Raw genomic sequence first — 18,295 nt, 5'->3', positions numbered from 1 at the left:
AAAATTAGGTGATAAAAGGAAATAAAATAAAGGAAATAAAATATAGAAAAAATAGGAGATAAAATGTAAAAGCGATAGAGCAAAACGCGGAGCAGTAAGCAAGAGCGTCCGAACAGTAGCTGAGCAGGAAGTAGCTTTTTTTAGCAGGTTTAGCTACGTTTCTCAGCGTTAAGCTGATCAGTTCCAATTGTTCCTCCACTCTTTTCATCTGTGCAATCGTGGGCCCCCCCATACTTGCTTAGGTTGTTTTCGAAAGTGTAATTAGTATGATAGATTAATGTGGTGAAATACCAACAAAACCAGAGCTCCATTCAACAAGTGAGCTGCGTGCCGCCATCTTGGATCCTTTTGGATCTTGGACATATTATGTCGGAGAACCATACTCAGGCCGGCCACAACGGGGCTACTAGTAGTAGACAGACTCCATCACGACGGACCCTCGCTAGAACTCCCGGGAGCAGAGTGATCAGGGGAAATGCGCAACCTCGGCCACATTTGCAAATAAACCTTGGGGTGGAGTCTCCATTCCCCGGGCCTCCCCTACCTCGACAGGATGTCTGCTCCCTGATTCTGATCCCCTGGGATGCATGTTGTTCTGAGAGACAACAGTCTCCTCTGGGACCACAGGAGAATCTGATGCGCCAGTCTGCATAGAGGGCGGGATCTCAGACCCACCTGATGATTTATATAGGCTACCACTGACATATTGTCTAACCTCACAAGGATGTGGTGACCTTTGAGGTCTGGCAGGAAACTCCTCAGAGCTTGGAACACCGCTAGCATTTCTAGGCAATTTATGTGCCAGGAGGAATGATGGTCCTGCCATAGAACTCTGGTAAAGCGGCCGTCCGTGACCACTCCCCAGCCTGTGAGGGAGGCATCTGTCGAAACAGCTTTCCGGCGACATGACACTCCCAACACAGGACCTTGGGACAGAAACCAAGTTTTCTTCCACATAGATGGGGAACGAAGGCATCTGCGCGTAACCCTGATCATGTGGAATGGGTTCCCCCTCGGGGAAAACCCTTTGGTTTTCAATCACCACTGCAGCAGGCCGAATGGATTGACGTTGGGCACTGCTGCCATGAGCCCTAACACTCTCTGAAAATGTTTAACAGTGATGGCTTGGCCTAGCTTTATCCTGGTCACCGTGGCCAGGATGGACCCGATCCATGCAGGAGACAAGTGTGCTCGCATCGTGACTGAGTCCCACACCACTCCCAGGAACGTGGTTCTCTGGGCTTGTGCCAACACACTCTTTTTCGTGTTGAGTCTCAACCCCAGGCTCTGGATGTGGGCAAGGACCACATCTCGAAGCCGAACTGCAAGCACTTGTGACTGGGCCATAATAATAAGCCAGTCGTCTATATAGTTAAGCACCCTGATACCCTGAAGCCTCAACGGCGCTAGAGCTGCATCCATACATTTGGTAAATGTGCAAGAGGAGAGAGCTAAGCCGAAAGGAAGAACCTGATATTGGAACGCTTTGCCCCCGAAAGCGAACCTCAGGAACTTCCTGTGAGATGGAAGGATGGATATGTGGAAGTGTGCATCCTTCAGATCTATTGTGACAAACCAAATCCTCTGATTGAATTTGGTTCACGATGATGAGAATAGTGAGCATCTTGAACCTGAACCTCCTCAGAGACCGATTCAAGTGCCTCAGATCTAATGTTGGACGCCCCCATCCTTCTTGGGAACTATGAAGTAGCGGCTGTAAAACCAGAACTCCCCGTTCAGTGGAGGAACACATTCTATGGCCTCCTTTACCAGCAGGGAGTTTACTTCCTGTTCCAATACCGACCCTGCTCTGGGTCGACTGCAGTCCATACCACCCCGTTGCATTTTGGTAGGCGGAAACCGAACTGCAGTCTTTACCCCTTTTGAATGGTGCGCAGGCCCCAAGGAGAAATATTCGTTAGATTTTTCCATGCATCGAAAATATTTTACCAAGGGAACCAGCCTCTCTGAGACTTCTTAGACTTTGAGCGGCGAGGGAAATACTGCTTAACCCTCTGGGGTTGGCAAACGCGCTGGTGCGTTTTGCTAGATTTTTTTCACATAGCAGCAAAATAGACTTAAAATATTCCGTCATTTATGGTCATACAGACTTAAGAAATATGAAAAAATAAACTGTTAAATGTCTACTTTTTTATGTCCACTTACAATCGAAACAAAACATTGTGCTTTTGTAAAATAAAGAAAATCAACAGGGTGTGCTTTCTGCCTCTGCATCTCCGTGAACTTTTTTTCTGGAGCTTGTCTCTAAACTTACACAAAACTCAGCAAATACTATTCACCCAGACATGAGCTATATATCTTTATAATCAGTTAAGTGTGTACTTTTAAATGATCTAATTGAAAATGAAAACAAATATTCTCTATTTATGTAATCTGTATGAAAAGAGAGAGATGTCAGTCGTTCTCATTTTAGCTCATTATCTGCTAATGTGAACAAGCCTACTGAGAGCGCGCGCTATTCAAACTCAGATGATCTGAGGCAATCCATACAAACCTGTGAACGCCCACATCAGCTGGATAAAACACATCAAGTTTAATAAGAATCATGTACTTTACGTCATCTTGCTATGCTGTGAGGAATAATACTATCGTAATAATAATCCTGGGAAATTTACCTCAGAACTGCTGGTTTAGTTTAACTTCGAGGAGCAACGGATCCAGCTGAGGATTGTGAATAGTAAGTTCTTTATTCTTAAGTACTTTGTTCTAATCGCGATATGGAATAGTGTATGTAAATCGCAAAAAGACTGTTTAAATATGAATCGTGTGTCTGTGTGTGAATGAATGAACGGCACAGTTGTGCACTGTTGTTTACTACAGAGTAAACAACAGCGCACCTCTGTGCTGTTCATTTAGACTCGCACTTAAATTAGTAAAAATGTTTTACTGATTACATGAACACATCTACTAGTTTAGCTTTTACTATACTATATTACTGAGATGAGTAAAAATAGACTGAAATATGTTGAAATAAATTGTCTTTGTATAAGCTGCGTATTAAACTGCAAAATAAACTAAACAAAAAAAAATCATAAAAACGATATATAACACATGAAATATGAATGTTTAGACAAGATTTCGTTGATTAGTTTTGGATAGATTATAAAGTTTTTACTGTAAAAAAAGACTTCTGCCACATCAAATAAGCTTTTGTTCGCCAATTTAAATATATAGTATGGGATGTTTTGTCAAAAATAAAGTAGGTATATTGAATTATCAACTAAGATGTTAATATAGTGTTTGTTCCAATATTCAAACTAATGAATCCTTCATTTTGAAATACGTATGGTAAAATGTATATTTTTTACAAAGAAAGATTACATATCTTATAAATATTTTTCATCCATCCATCTTCTTCTGCTTATCCGGGTCCGGGTTGCGGGGGCAACAGTCTAAGCAGAAATGCCCAGACTTCCCTCTCCCTAGACACTTCCTCTAGCTCTTCCAGGGGGACACCGAGGCGTTCCCAGGTAAGCTGGGAGGCATAGTCCCTCCAGCGTGTGGTAGGTGTTCCCCGGGGTCTCCTCTCCTCCCGGTGGGACGCGTCCGGAACACCTTCCCCGGAAGACGTCCAGGAGGCATCCGGAACAGTTGCCCGAGCCACCTCAGCTGGCCCCTCTCGATGTGGAGGAGCAGCGGCTCTACTCTGAGCTTCTCCCAAGTGACCGAGCTTCTCACCCTATCTCTAAGGGATCGCCCAGTCACACTGCGGAGAAAGCTCATTCCGGGATCTTGTCCTTTCGGTCATGACCCACAGCTCATGACCATTGGTGAGAGTAGGAACGTAGATTGATCGGTAAATCGAGAGCTTCGTCTTGCGGCTCAGCTCTTTCTTTACCACGACAGACCGGTACATCAACCGCATTACAGCAGAAGCTGCACCGATCCATCTGTCAATCTCCCGTTCCATCCTTCCCTCACTTGTGAACAAGACCCCAAGATACTTGAACTCCACTTGAGGCAGGAACTCTCCACCAACCTGAAGTGGGCAAGCCACCGACTGAGAACCATGGCCTTGGATTTGGAGGCGGTGATTCTCATCCCAGCCGCTTCACACTCGGCTGCAAACCGTCCCTGTGCATGCTGAAGGTCCTGGTCTGATGGGGCCAGCACGACAACATCATCCGCAAAAAGCAGAGACGGAATCGTGTGATCCTTGTCTTACATTTTTCCCTAAACCTAACTAAGTCCTATCTCATCTGACCTAAGTCTACCGGGGACGTCTCCAATCGGCGTTCTCCCTGGGCCGTCTTCAATCGACGATCCCTAACGTCTCCAATCGACGTTTAATATAAAGTCTACCTAACTAACTTGCTTCCCTAACTAGCTTTTTTCCTGCGCAGGAATAATCGACAAACAGACTTTAGCAAATGTCCTTTAAATGCTTTAACCCTCTGAGGTCTGAGGGGTTTTTGGGGTCCTTGAGATGTTCTGACATGCCCTGACATTTGTGCTTTTTTCAGTTGCTTATAAACATATTAATGGCAAAGGTATAATTACACTCTATTTAGCACAAACAGGGCTACCATAATATGTGAGCAACATGCATGTACATGTTTGTATTTTTGAGAGAATAATGTTTATGCATGGTTATTGAAAAAACTAAAAACTAAAGTTTCTGAAATAAGGCCACAAAACACATACTAAATACGTGTCAATAAGACTTTTGACTAATTGATGTCTTTGCCTAGAGTTTTTTCTTCAAAATGATGTGAAAATCATCCTGCCCTTATCATTCACATAACACAATACATTGATTTAAATCTTGTAAAACACTTTTTGTTTGTAAAGGCAATATGCGCAAGGGGCGTCAACCATTCAACAGCATCATGCATATGTAGTGGTTCACACCTCAGGAGACAATGGGGCCCGCATACTTAATGAGCCATTCATTCAGGTGTGTCACCTATAGCCACAAGAAAGAATGCAAGAGCAATATATATACAGTATATATATATATATATATATATATATATATATATATATATATATATATATATATATATATATATTCTACCAAATTGGTTCACAGTTGGAAGCATGTCAATTTTTTTTTTTTTTTTTACAAATTTTGCTTGCAAATTGTATAATATCCAAGGAAAACATGTCTATTAATTGTGCAGTTAATTTTCATACTGTATTTTCAGTTTTGGAATATGTATCCTCTCCCCAAATTTGTCAATAATAAAACACAATAAAAATTATTTAAAGAAAATGCTTATATTTACCTTTTAAAATTTGTTTACATCTACCTTGTAAATATATATTTTTTTATTAAAAAGGTTACAATTACAACAACAATTGAAGTGTAATCTTTCTTTGTAAAAACTAAAGTATACATTTTATCATACATATTTCAAACTTCGAATATAGCCTACATTGACAAAACATACTATATTTAACATATTAGCAAAAATTGGCAAACAAAAGCTTATTTGAGGTGGCAGATATTTTACAGTAAAAATGTGTAATCTATCCAAAACTAATCAACGAAATGTTGTCTTTCATATGTCTGTAACATAGGTCTTTCGTTTTTATTATAAGGAATATAAATGTTAATTTGCAGTTTAATACGTTGCTTATACAAATACATTTTATTTCAACATATTTCAATCGATTTTACTCAGTATAGCAATACAGTTTGCTAAAAGCAGATTATTTATTCACACACAGAAACGCAATTCAAATTTAAACCGTCTTTTTGCGAGTTGTGGTAAACAGCGCATCTCTGCGTTCATTCATTCACACAGAAACGCGATTTACTTGAGAATGAAAAAAAAAACTTACTACATTATTCCATCCGTTGCTCCTCGAAATACCAGCACTTCTGAGGTAAGTTTTCCATTATTATTATTCCTCACAGCGCTGCGAGACAGTGTAGACAACTACACTTATCTGAATAAACTTGATGTGTTTTCTCGAGCTGATATGTGGGCGTTCACAGTTTGTATGGGATCGTCTCAGTCATTTGCGTTTGAATAGCGCGCGCTCTCCGTGGGCGTGGCCGATTATAACGTAATGAGATGAGATGAGCTCGACTGGAATCGCTCTCTTTTAATACAGATTTCACAAGATGAGAATATTTGTTTTTTATATAAATTACTTCATTTAAAATAAGAGAATTTAAGCTTCATGCCTGTGTGTCTGTATGCCTGTTTGACTGAGTATTCGCTCAGTTATTGTTCATTTTCGGACGCGTTTCAGAATGGACTTCACTGGCAGAGAGAAGGCAGAACTCGCTTCGTGTTTATTTTTCTTTATTTGGCAAAAAGCACAACACTTTGTTTTTATTGTGAGTATACACAAAAATAATACACATTTAACAGAATCGATTGATGTATGAAACTCCTATGGAAAATCAAAGTCAACAGAGTATTTATGAGTTTCTTTTACATTGATAAAAAAAAAGCGAGCTGGTATCGCCGGCGATACCGTAGACCTCAGGGGGTTAATCACAGCTGGGAGATCTTCCCGAGCAGTTCTCAGGGAATCTCTCCCAAGAAGCAAGGCCGGAGGATATCAGACAAATTCCATTGAGAATCCCACCAGCTAACTCGAATACAACAGTTTTTATAGAATAGGGAGGTATGGCAAAATTATATGAATTTGATTGGTTCTTCATATGCAAACCCTTCTGTTACTAGGTAAAGCAAACTTTGTTTTAATGATTACTTCATTGTTAATCACAAGGTTCAAATTTAGTCTTTATTAATTATTATTGCAGAGATGGGGTTTGGGGCTGGGTCCGTGGGACTCAGGGGCGTAGCCAGGACATTATTTCTGGGGGGGCCAGCTTGGGCCAGTCTTTTATTTGGGGTGGGCACTTGATTGTCAAAAACTACTATTTTAAAACTCATGCACCATGTCACTCAGAGTAGCGGTTTTCCCGTGGCTCGTCAGGCCATAAACAATGGATTGAACTTCCTTATGGACACTAATAATGTCTTATTGATAATCCATGTTATTAGGATGGGTGCTTAGATAATGTGCAAGTGCGATGTGTCATGATTATGTGAGGGGTTAGGGACCTTAACATGAGACGGGGATGTTTTTAGTGCAAAAGACAGAAAGACACAATATGAATTGTCATTTTAGGCGATAATTTATTTAGGAACACCATAGCATTTTAAGTGCAATATTATAATAAAATGGATTGTACGCGTCGCGAACGGAACTCTTCAGTTACATGTCTGGTGTAGCTTACCCCTAAGTGACACATTGGAACTGACTTAAGCTAGCGCTAGCTCGCTAGCCAGAAATAATCATACAAGTTTGCAAAAATAACAGCAGCAGCCCAACTCAACTCACTCTGCCACTCTTCCTCTATGTCGACTAGGGGTGTAACGGTTCGGTTCGATACGATACACTTGTGTCACGGTTCGGTTCGGTACTTTTTTGATACAGCAAAAAGAAAGAAATGCCAGAGAAATTTCCTTGATTTTTTTTTATTTTTTTATTAAAACTAACATCAAGTATGATATTTTTTTTTTTACTTTGAGCAATTCTAGAGCTATAATTGACTCTTCTTAGGAGCATATAAAACAAAACAGCTCCTTGGAAAAAATGAAATTTTATATAAACAAAGGTTTATTTTAGTTCAGATTAACATTTGAGGGCAGCAATTGTATTCATAATGTCAAAATAAAACCGACGTAATGTTACTTGAAGGCATTATAGCCTACTATTCCTGCCAAACTTCCATGGTTGCAGTTAGTGTTACTACAGTAAATCCATGGTGAATGCTGCTGATCTGTGGACACTGGATAGTTCATTCATGGCACAATGTTTCTTCCAGGTTTCCACGTCAGTGCTGTTTGATCCGTTAATAACGGAGAAATGTGAATGTTTCTCACTAGATCTCGCAGCGATGTTATTACTTCTGTGGCGAATTCAAATGATTTATTTACTGGATCTCTTAGCGCTGCATGATCACGATCGGCTCGCGCTGCACTGGTCCAAACTAATAAACGGTCCTTCAACCACACAATAACGAGCAGTTTCGTTCCGCTTACATGACGTTTACCATTTGATGTTGGGCAATGTTGTGGCTGCGCCGGCGTCTCTTACATTATGAGCGCGCTTGCCACGCGCAACGCGCCTACATTTGAAATAACGAAATTTTGGTCGGCAGGAAAAATGGTCCAACGAACCGTTCGGTTTGAAAATGCGTACCGAAAGCCTTGTACCGAACAGTTCAATACGAATATGTGTATCGTTACACCCCTAATGTCGACACATTCTTACACATTAAACTGAGTGAGAAGATAACTATTTGATCTTATCATTTCAATTATGCTTTCAAGTATCACCAACTTACGCACCTGTTAGTTACAGTGGTATCAGTGGTTAGCTGCTAGTCTCCATTAAGCGCTGTCAGAATGCAGGCACGTTATGCAGGCACGTAATGTCTTGCATTGTGTATGTGGGCGTGACCCAACATGTTGCTAATAGCGTAAGTGACAAATGACTTGATAAAAAAAGAATAATGCATACATTTAAGCTTCCTTTCCTTTTTTAATTAAATTTATTTTCCCCCTCAGACTGGGGGTGGGGCCGTGAGGTTGGGGGGGCCGGCAGGGGGGCCGAGCTTTGACCAGTGGTGGCCGTGGCCCCCCCTGGCCAGCACATAGCTCTGCCCCTGGTGGGACTGTTTCTGGGGATTCACTTTTTATTTAGCCTTTTGTTTTCTGCATTCTCCTTACCCTTGTCTCCTGCTCTTCCCTCAGACTTGTCCCCCAGAAACAGTCCCACGGACCCAGCCCCAAACCCAATCTCTTAAAAATTAATAAAGGCTGGTTTCTAAAGTACTTCTTCCTGCCTCTATGTATTAATGCTCATGGGTAGCCTAAATGGGTTCCATTCAGACCTTAACATTAAGTATTTTACTGTTATGTGTCAACAAGACATTTTCACCTGGCTATACCCAATGTTTAGATCTGTTGTGGTATGTATGCAAATTAGCACATATGTAATTAGATTATGCACCGTTTGTCCATGTTAACAAACCATTTAAAACAAAAAAAAACGTGTAATACATTTTTTGTTTGTCTTGATGCAAATAATTAACTCAGTAATTTTCATGGTGATATCTAAAGGTTAAAAATTGTACCCTATATTGAGGATACAAAATCAGTTGAGTTTGCTTCTGTTGCAATTTGTTCAAGGTTGACCCCCATTTTGGCTTAAAATGACTGGACTAGATCTAAATAGCTTAAATCTCCCAAATCACCCAAACAGAGCTTTACTCTTACATTTTATGCCCAGTGTTTTACTTAATAAGTGCAATCTGGCAACCCTCGCTCTACACTGCGTAAAAAGCACTGATCTCCACAGCGATATTCTGTTTACATGAAATTGTTATACAGCCAGTCTGTTTCTTCACAAGCCACTTGTGCTGTTTGTGTGGCTAAATCTGTTTCTAAATGAGTTTCACTGTTCTATTTTTTTAAGTTTAAGTTTTTACCAGTTTGTGAATCAGTTGAAAACGACAGCCACTGACCGTTTTCAGTGTGTATCAACAAGTAGACTATTTTTCTTTGCAGTACGAATTTGCTGATCGATCTGGATCTGTACTTTGTCTCATTTGCAACCGAAATGTGTCACTTAGAAGATCTAATGTGAAGACGCATCACAAAGCGCTCATCTAACGTTAAATCATGACATTTGTATTGACTTGCTGTCTGAGGAAGTTGTCATAGTTGGTTAAATGAAGTCTGATGATTTGAAATGAACACCCGCCAACCCGCCAAACCCGCAGGTAACGCTGTCAAATCACTGGCCAATTTGGCATGTTATTATGTTTACTCACTTTGCTGGGGAAATTCGTGTAAGCCACATCTGCACGGATTTTGCGCAACTACTCGTGAGTCATCATGATCTATTAAATACAGTGTATTGCGCAGAATCTACACATTTCTGGCTTACTTGAACACACACGTCACTACACAACAAATAACGGTTTGCTTGTTCACTTGCATTGAAGCAATAGCGTAGATTAAAAAGCATTTGGTTAACAGAAAAGACATTGATATGTTACAGCATCCTACATGTTCTTTGTACTGTATTGATCTCTCCACCTAAAACACATTTTTGGTTAAAAATAAAAGATGAGAATGAATGAGGAAGGGTGGAGATATCTGGATGACAGGATTTTGTTTGAATAAGAAATGAATGTATGAAATCCAAATTTGAATATAGCCTTATATAAATAAGCTGTGAAATTTCTTTTTTTGGCTAGTAGAATAATAATAATAATAATAATAATTCATTACATTTATATAGCGCTTTTCTCTCCACTCAAAGCTCTTTACATGGAATGGGGGAATCTCCTCAAGTAGAAGTTCTGAATGGCCGGTAACTTAAATTTTGTAACCAAAATGGCCGGTAGGTGAAAGTTCATTTAAAACCCTGTTTTTTATATATATATATATATATATATATATATATATATATATATATATATATAAACCGTTAACTGTCTCTTCTCTTTCTCTGTAGTTTCTCAAATGAGAATAATCGTGATTATCGCGATTATAATTTTGAGCAAAATAATCGTGATTATTAGTTTAAAAGGAAGTAAGGTTAGATGTTAGAGACATGGTTAGTCTGATATACAGTTTACTATTTTATCTATTAAAAAAACACCAAATCCCCAAACCTGACACCCTCCGGCCCCTGGCTGCGCCTAGAAATTCTGTTCATAAAAATTATGAACAGAACCGGCGACAAAGGACAGCCCTGCCGGAGTCCAACATGCACTGGGAACAAGTCTGACTTACTGCCGGCAATGCGAACCAAGCTCCTACTCCGGTCGTACAGGGACCGGACAGCCCTTAGCAAAGGGCCCCGGATCCCATACTCCCAGAGCACCCTCCACAGGACGCCGCGAGGGACACAGTCGAATGCCTTCTCCAAATCCACAAAGCACATGTGGATTGGTTGGGCAAACTCCCATGATCCCTCCAGCACCCTGGAGAGGGTATAGAGCTGGTCCAGTGTTCCACGACCGGGACGAAATCCGCACTGTTCCTCCTGGTTCCGAGGTTCTGCTAGCGGCCGTATTCTCCTCTCCAGTACCCTGGGCATAGACTTTCCCAGGGAGACTGAGAAGTGTGATCCCCCTGCAGTTGGAACACACCCTCCGGTCCCCCTTCTTAAAAAGAGGGACCACCACCCCTGCCAGCCCAAAGGTACTGTCCCCGACCACCACGCGATGTTGCAGAGTTGTGTCAGCCAAGGCAGCCCCACAACATCCAGAGACTTGAGGTACTCAGGGCGGATCTCATCAACCCCTGGTATCTTGCCACCGAGGAGCTTCTTGACTACCTCGGTGACTTCAGCTTGGGTGATGGACGAGTCAACCGCCGAGCCCTCAGCCTCTGCTTCCTCAATGGAAGACGTGTCGGTGGAACTGAGGAGATCCTCGAAGTATTCCTTCCACCGTCCGACGACATCCCCAGTTGAGGTCGACAGCTGCCCACCTCCACTGTAAACAGTGTTGGTAGGGCACTGCTTCCATCTCCTGAGGCGCCGGACGGTTTGCCAGAATCTCTTCGTGGCCAACCTGTAGTCCTTCTCCATTGCCTCACTGAACTCCTCCCAAGCCTCTACAACCACCCGGGCTGCAGTCCGCTTGGCCTGCCGGTACCCGTCAGCTGCCTCAGGAGTCCCACAAGCCAGCCTGGCACGATAGGACTCCTTCTTCAGCTTGACAGCATCCCTTACTTCAGGTGTTCACCAACGGGTTCTGGGATTGCCGCCTCGACAGGCATCGGAGACCTTACGGCCACAGCTCCGAGTGGCCGCATCGACAATGGAGGTGGAGAACATGGTCCACTCAGAATCAATATCTCCAGACTCCCTCGGGATCCGGTCAAAGCCCCGCTGGAGGTGGAAGTTGAAGATCTCTCTGACAGTGGACTCTGCCAAACGTTCCCAACAGACCCTCACAGTACGTTTGGGTCTGCCGAGTCCAGCTTCCTATGTACTCTGCACTGCCATTCGGCCCGTAGGCGCACACGACAGTGAGAGACCTATCCCGACCCGAAGGTGCAGGGAAGCGACCCTCTCGTTCACCGGGGTGAACTCCAACACATGGCAGCTGACCTGGGGGGCTATAAGCAAACCCGCACCAGCCCGCCGCCTCTCACCATGGGCAACTCCAGAGTGGTAAAGAGTCCATCCTCTCTCAAGGAGTGTGGTTCCAGAGCCCAAGCCGTGTGTGGAGGTGATCCCGACTATCTCTATTCGGTACCTCTCGACCTCACACACAATCTCAGGCTCCTTCCCCGCCAGTGAGGTGACGTTCCACGTCCCTAGAGAGGGGTGACATATTGTTAAAATTGTACTTGTTGTTGTAATTGTAACCTTTTTTAATAAAATAGCAAAACATATATTTACAAGGTAGATGTAAACAAAATTTTAATAGGTCAATATAAGCCTTCTCATTAAATTATTTTTATTGTGTTTTATTAGTTACAAATTTGGGGAGAGGATACATATTCCAAAACTTTCTGAAAATACAGTATGAGAATTAACTGCACAATTACTAGAAATATTTACCTTGGATATTATACAATTTGCACGCACACAAAATTTGTGGTAAAAGACAAAAAAAAAAATCAAGATATTTCCAGCTCTAACTTTGAACCATATATATATCTGTCCTCGCATTCTTTCTTGTGGTACCCTCTCAGTGACACACCTAAATTAAAGGCTCATTATGCAGGTCATTGTCTTCACAGGTGTGAATCACAGCATTATTCATGATCATTCACGACCCAACGCATATTGCCTTTCCAAACAAAAAGTGTCTTACAAAATTTAAATCAATGTATTGTTTTATGTGAATGATTAGGCAGGATGATTTTCAGATCATTTTGAAGCAAAAACTCTAGGCGACAACATCCATTAATCAAAAGTCTTGTGGACACATATTTAGTATGTGTTTTGTGGCCTTATTTCAGAAACTTAATTTTTTTGTTTTTTCAATAACCATGCATAAACATTATTCTCTCAAAAATACAAACATGTACATACATGTTGCTCACATATTATGGTAGCCCTGTTTGAGCTAAATAAAGTGTAATGACACCTTTGCCATTAATATGTTTATAAGAAACTGAAAAAAGCACAAATGTCAGGGCATGTCAAAACATCTCAAGGACCCCAAAAACACCTTAGACCCCAGAGGGTTAACCCGGATGGACCGACGGGCCGAGGTGGAGTCCTGATCGCGGAGGCCGGAGGCGGAGATCGGGGATCCAGCGACCATGATGGAGCTGGAGACTGGCAGACCCGCATAGAGCTCACCTCACTGAAGGTGGAGTAAGGGTGAGCTGAGGGGATGACAGGAAGCAGCGGAGGCGTGGATGAGGAGATTATGATGGGAGGTGAGAGAGGGAGGCTGGGTGGGAATTTAGGAACAGGCTCAGGCTCAGGAATCATCTCAGGTTCTGGGACAGATTCAGGCTCAGGTTCGGGAACAGATACAGTTCTTGGGGGAGGAACAGGTCTAGGGACAGGAACAGGTCTAGGGACAGGAACAGGCTCTGACGTGGCGGCGGCCATCCTGGCTGAAGGCTCAGGCGGTGTGGCGTCGGCGGCCATCGTGGCTGAGGACTCAGGCAGCGAGGCGACAGCCATCTTTGCCGAGGGCTCAGACAGTGAGGCGGCGGCCATCTTTGCCGAGGGCTCAGGCGGTGAGTGGGAGACCATCTTTGCCGAGAGCTCAGGCGGTGAGGCGACGGCCATCTTTGCTGAGGGCTCGACAGGCATGACATGAAGAAGCTTTATAAGGGTGGTCTCAACGGGACGAAACTCTGGAAGGGTGGTCTCGGCAGGACGAGACTCTGGAAGGGTGGTCTCGGTGGGACGAGACTCTGGAAGGGTGATCTCGGCGGCTGCTGGTAATGGTGGTTGTTCTCTGGATCGGGACGTGACGCTCACCAAACACCTGCTGATGGCTTCTCTCCAGTTCAGTCCATCAGTGTTTGGGAGGTCGATGGCCTGGTGGAAAATGGCCCCGATCCAGAAAAGCAGCTTGAGGGTTTCATCGTCAAGGGGGCTAATGACGGCGAAAAATTCTGTGCTCTCGAGCAATGGCGACAAAAATAGCCCTGTCGTCCATATGGACTGGTCCGATCTTCTGTCACGGGTGGTTGCAGGAAGGAAGACAGAGATGAGAATATATTTCCAAAACGAAGGTTTTATAGGAATTCAAAACAGAACAGCAGAACAGGTAGCAACACACACTAAATATAATGGAGAACGGACGGAGACTGACAGAACAGACAGAACTTAAAAACAAACACAGATTACACTGATTAACAGAACACAGGTGATACAGATGACGATGATGACTAAACAGGTGATACAACTGAATTGATAATGACAGTAACCATGGAAATGAAGGAGTGGCAGGAAAAGAACAAAGGAAAACAGGAACAAATCAAAACACAAACCGAAAATCCAAACATACACTGAAAAGTGACCGTATGTAAAAGTTTGTAGTTTTGAGATAATGACATTTATGGACAAAGTCATGAAACCCATTCTGATTATTTCTTCACAAGACTTTTGATAATTGTATCACGTAGCCTACAATATTTGCTTCAAAACTATGTGAAAATCATCCTGCGTACTCATTCAGATAAAACAATATATTGATTTAAAATTTGTAAGAAATGTTTTGTCTAAGAAAGCTTTATGCGAGGAGGCGTGTGAATAGTGATGTGTTTCACACCTGAGAAAGACAAAGACCCTCCCATAATGGCCCTATCAGGTGCTATCAGGCCCTATCATTATGAGGAACCTTGCACAAAGAATGAGAGATTTAAAAAAGTATGGCTTTTTGATTGTTTGGATTTATTGACAACACAACATAATCCAAAGATACACTACAAAGGACAAAAAAAAGCACATTATTGAACACACTTGACTTGAGACTTGAACAGTCACACACCTTTGTGACATTCCTGAAACATAGTACATACCTTTCATTTCCAAGGTGTGTCTCATCAGTGGCATCTGGTCCCTGTAAAAAAATAAATTAAAAAAATGTAATTTGTGAACATGCTGATATCAAGAGAAACTATAGGGCTGCACGATTTTGGGAATACATTTTAGATTTTTCTGGTTAAAATTTTCTGGTTAAAATATATATACTGTATATAATGAACACCAGGTTTGTTGTGCCTTGTAGGCATATACGTGTAGGGCTGCATAAAATAATAATAACAATAGCCTATAGCAGGCGGCCTATAAATCGTTAAAAAGGAACACTTCAGTAATACTACACTAGAGAAAAATATATGGATTACTTCAAATGTTTCCATTCGTTATGACGTTATGAAAAGAGATTGAAGTAAAAACATGAAGTCTATTGTTTGGCGCGTTTTGCTTTTCAAACGCACAGCGCAAGTTTACTGAAGCGTTTACTGAAGCATTTACTGAAGCGATCGAGCCGCTCCAAACAATGAAACATATTATTATCACATTATACATATCTACGTTTGAGCAGATATCCACAAGCACAGTATTTAACACTAAACAAGAGTCTAAGTCAGAAGTGTATTGTGTCAAAACATTTTAGTACTTAAACTGAATTTTATTAGGTTTAGTGACAACATGTTACAATGTTTACACGGTACAATTTCTGGTAAGCTATGTTTTTTTTTTTATTATTGCTTGACACAAATTTCACGATTTCAATTCAATTAAATTCTTGTGATTTTATTTAATATTGACTCATTTGGATAAATATTAGGTATGCAAGATAGGCGTTCGTTTTTCTCAAGAAAACAAAAAACTCACCTAATGCTGTAAACATACAGAGAACCTTATCAGCTGGTAATATTATTTAAGTTTAAAAATAACTCAAATAAAAAATAATGTGCTTTTTATTATAATTTATAATAGCAACTTTATTTAATGATATAAGTAAAAAATATAATAAATATGTAATATAGTACACATATTTAGCAAAATACTCTCTATAGCTCTTTTTTTCTAGCCAACTAACGTGCTATAGCCTATATTATGGTCATTAAATGGCTTTCCTGAGGTAAATGTTATGTGACATAATTGTTCTCCAGCTGTTTTATTGACCCCTTTCTGCGGATGAAAAACACTGATTGGTCGATATTATGTATGAGGAATATACATTTCGGTAAGTTGTACTGTATCTTTCAACAGTGCTGGTGACAGTTTGACTAGTTGCTACAATGTAAAGTTTATACAACACTAACATGCTTACTATTATGAGTGGAAATGCCATACCTTAAAAATCTTTCTCATCTTCAAATCGTGTTCTTCTAATTCTTATCCAAGGTAAACAGCACAGCACAAACACAGTCTTCCAAACTCAATGAAAAGCAGAGGACTACTGAAGTCTCTGATTCTTTGTTTTTGAGGTAATGAGGGCGTTTAAAGGTCTGCGTTCCTTCACGCGGACGATTTGCATGTCAATTGCTCTTGCGCGCGTAGGTGTGGTCACATTAGAGCTAATGAGCATGGGCTGGAGAAACTGTACATGTCGTTGCTTTCATATGGATGAATTAAACAGAGACTATTTGTTTTTTTATATAATTTACATCATTTAAAAATAGAGACTTCAAGCTTTGTAAAGACATGTCTCATGTCAGTGTGACAATCATTCGCTGAGTAACATATCATTTTCTGTCGCATTTCAGAATGAATTTCACATTGAGAGAGACGGCAGAACGTGCATCATATTTATTTTCTTTATTTTACGAAAAACACAACATTTAGTTTTTATTATGAGTGTACACAAATAAAAGAAGACATTTAACAGTTTGAATGATGTATAACACAGTATTTTGAGTCTCTTTTGCACTGATAAGAAAAAAAGCGAGCTGGTCTCGCCAGCGCGACCGCCAACCCCAAAGGGTTAAAGGCCACCGACTGCTTTTTCGCCTCCTGAAACCTGTCGACGACTATGTTAACGGAGTCGCCGAACAGGCCAGAAGGCGAAATCGGGGCATCAAGGAGGAAAGCCCAGCCTTTTTTCCTTGATGCCCGATAAATTCAGCCAGAGGTGTCTCTCCGCGACCAACATTGAATGCCCGACAGCGCGGGAAGTTTCTTTGGTGACACGGAGAGACAATTTGGCAGCCTTACGCAGTTCAGCAGTAACTTCAGGTGTTGGTCCCTCGCCCTCATAAATGTCTTTAAGAAGGTCAGCCTGGTAAGCCTGCAGCACCGCCATAGTGTGCCCGACCCGCAGCCATATAAGCCCTGCCCACCAAATAAGATGCGTCACGGCAGGGTTTGGTGGGCAGCACCGGGGTCTTCAGGGATGACGCAGTGTCAGGTGAAAAATAGCTAGCCAATGGTTCTTCCACCCAAGACATCATCCCGTAGCCATTATCTCTTGCCCCCAAGATGTTGCTATATTCAAGGACAGGGGGGTTGGACAAACGAGATGTATATGGTAAGTTCCACGATTTACAAAACTCGTTGTATGTTGTTCCGTTGTTCCGTGTATGCCGTCACACGTTACGTCATGATGCAACACCAATCCCGATTGGCTTAGTTTCATTCATGCTTCAGAGCTGGGGGGCTTTCCCCAAAGTGTCGTATCGACACAGTTCGAGTTCCCTCGAAAGGGAACAAGCCACTCCCTCTATCTTTCTCATTCACTATTCTTTTTCATTCAGAAAATACGTCACATTACTATGGTAATGTCGGTCACAAATTCTGGTTCACGCTGACGCAAAGAAGTCAAGTCAAGAAGTCAAGTCATCTTACCTCAGTGTTCCTGGGCAAATATTTTCATAATAATATGTGCCGAGTGGAATAAAGAAAGTGGTCAGCATAATTTATATTCAAAATGGTATGCACACGCTGCTTTGTTACCGTTTTGAATGACGAATACAGTCAAATGTATCTGCAGAAATATACCTTGCACGATATCTCCTTGCATGCAGGAGCAGAACACGTGTGCTAGTTGACAGTAGCCTGTAGTCCTTCAGTGCGTTCTAGCACAGCTTTTTTGCCCCGACGCAAGCGACGCGAGGCGACAACACAGTCGAGTTTCATCAGCGCTAGTTCTTTGGCGTCGCCTTGGTGTGTCCCTGCCTTAAGTCTATTCATTCTGGATCCATCCATCGTAAATATGCAAAACATTTAGGTAAAATTTTAAGACATTGAGGATAAAGCATTAGTGATGATTTTACATTATAGAGTCAATGTTAAATTGACTCACTTTCATGTCATGATACTGTTTACCTGTATTATTATTAATCAGTCCAAA

The 18,295-nt window shown here is 41.7% G+C and overlaps 1 pseudogene across 1 annotated transcript in view; it reads left to right on the top strand.

The window, feature by feature from the left end:
* LOC309485824 (kelch domain-containing protein 1-like) overlaps positions 1 to 18,295 on the top strand; it is a 53,057-nt pseudogene that overhangs the window by 15,072 nt on the left and 19,690 nt on the right. The gene's annotated exons all lie outside the window — the stretch shown is intronic.

Source organism: Leuciscus leuciscus (genome assembly GCF_965113295.1).
Source record: "Leuciscus leuciscus genome assembly, chromosome: 21".
Classification (NCBI taxonomy): Eukaryota; Metazoa; Chordata; class Actinopteri; order Cypriniformes; family Leuciscidae; genus Leuciscus; species Leuciscus leuciscus.
The sequence above is the reverse complement of the archived record's forward strand: the minus strand, read 5'-3'. Positions and strand labels throughout refer to the sequence as shown.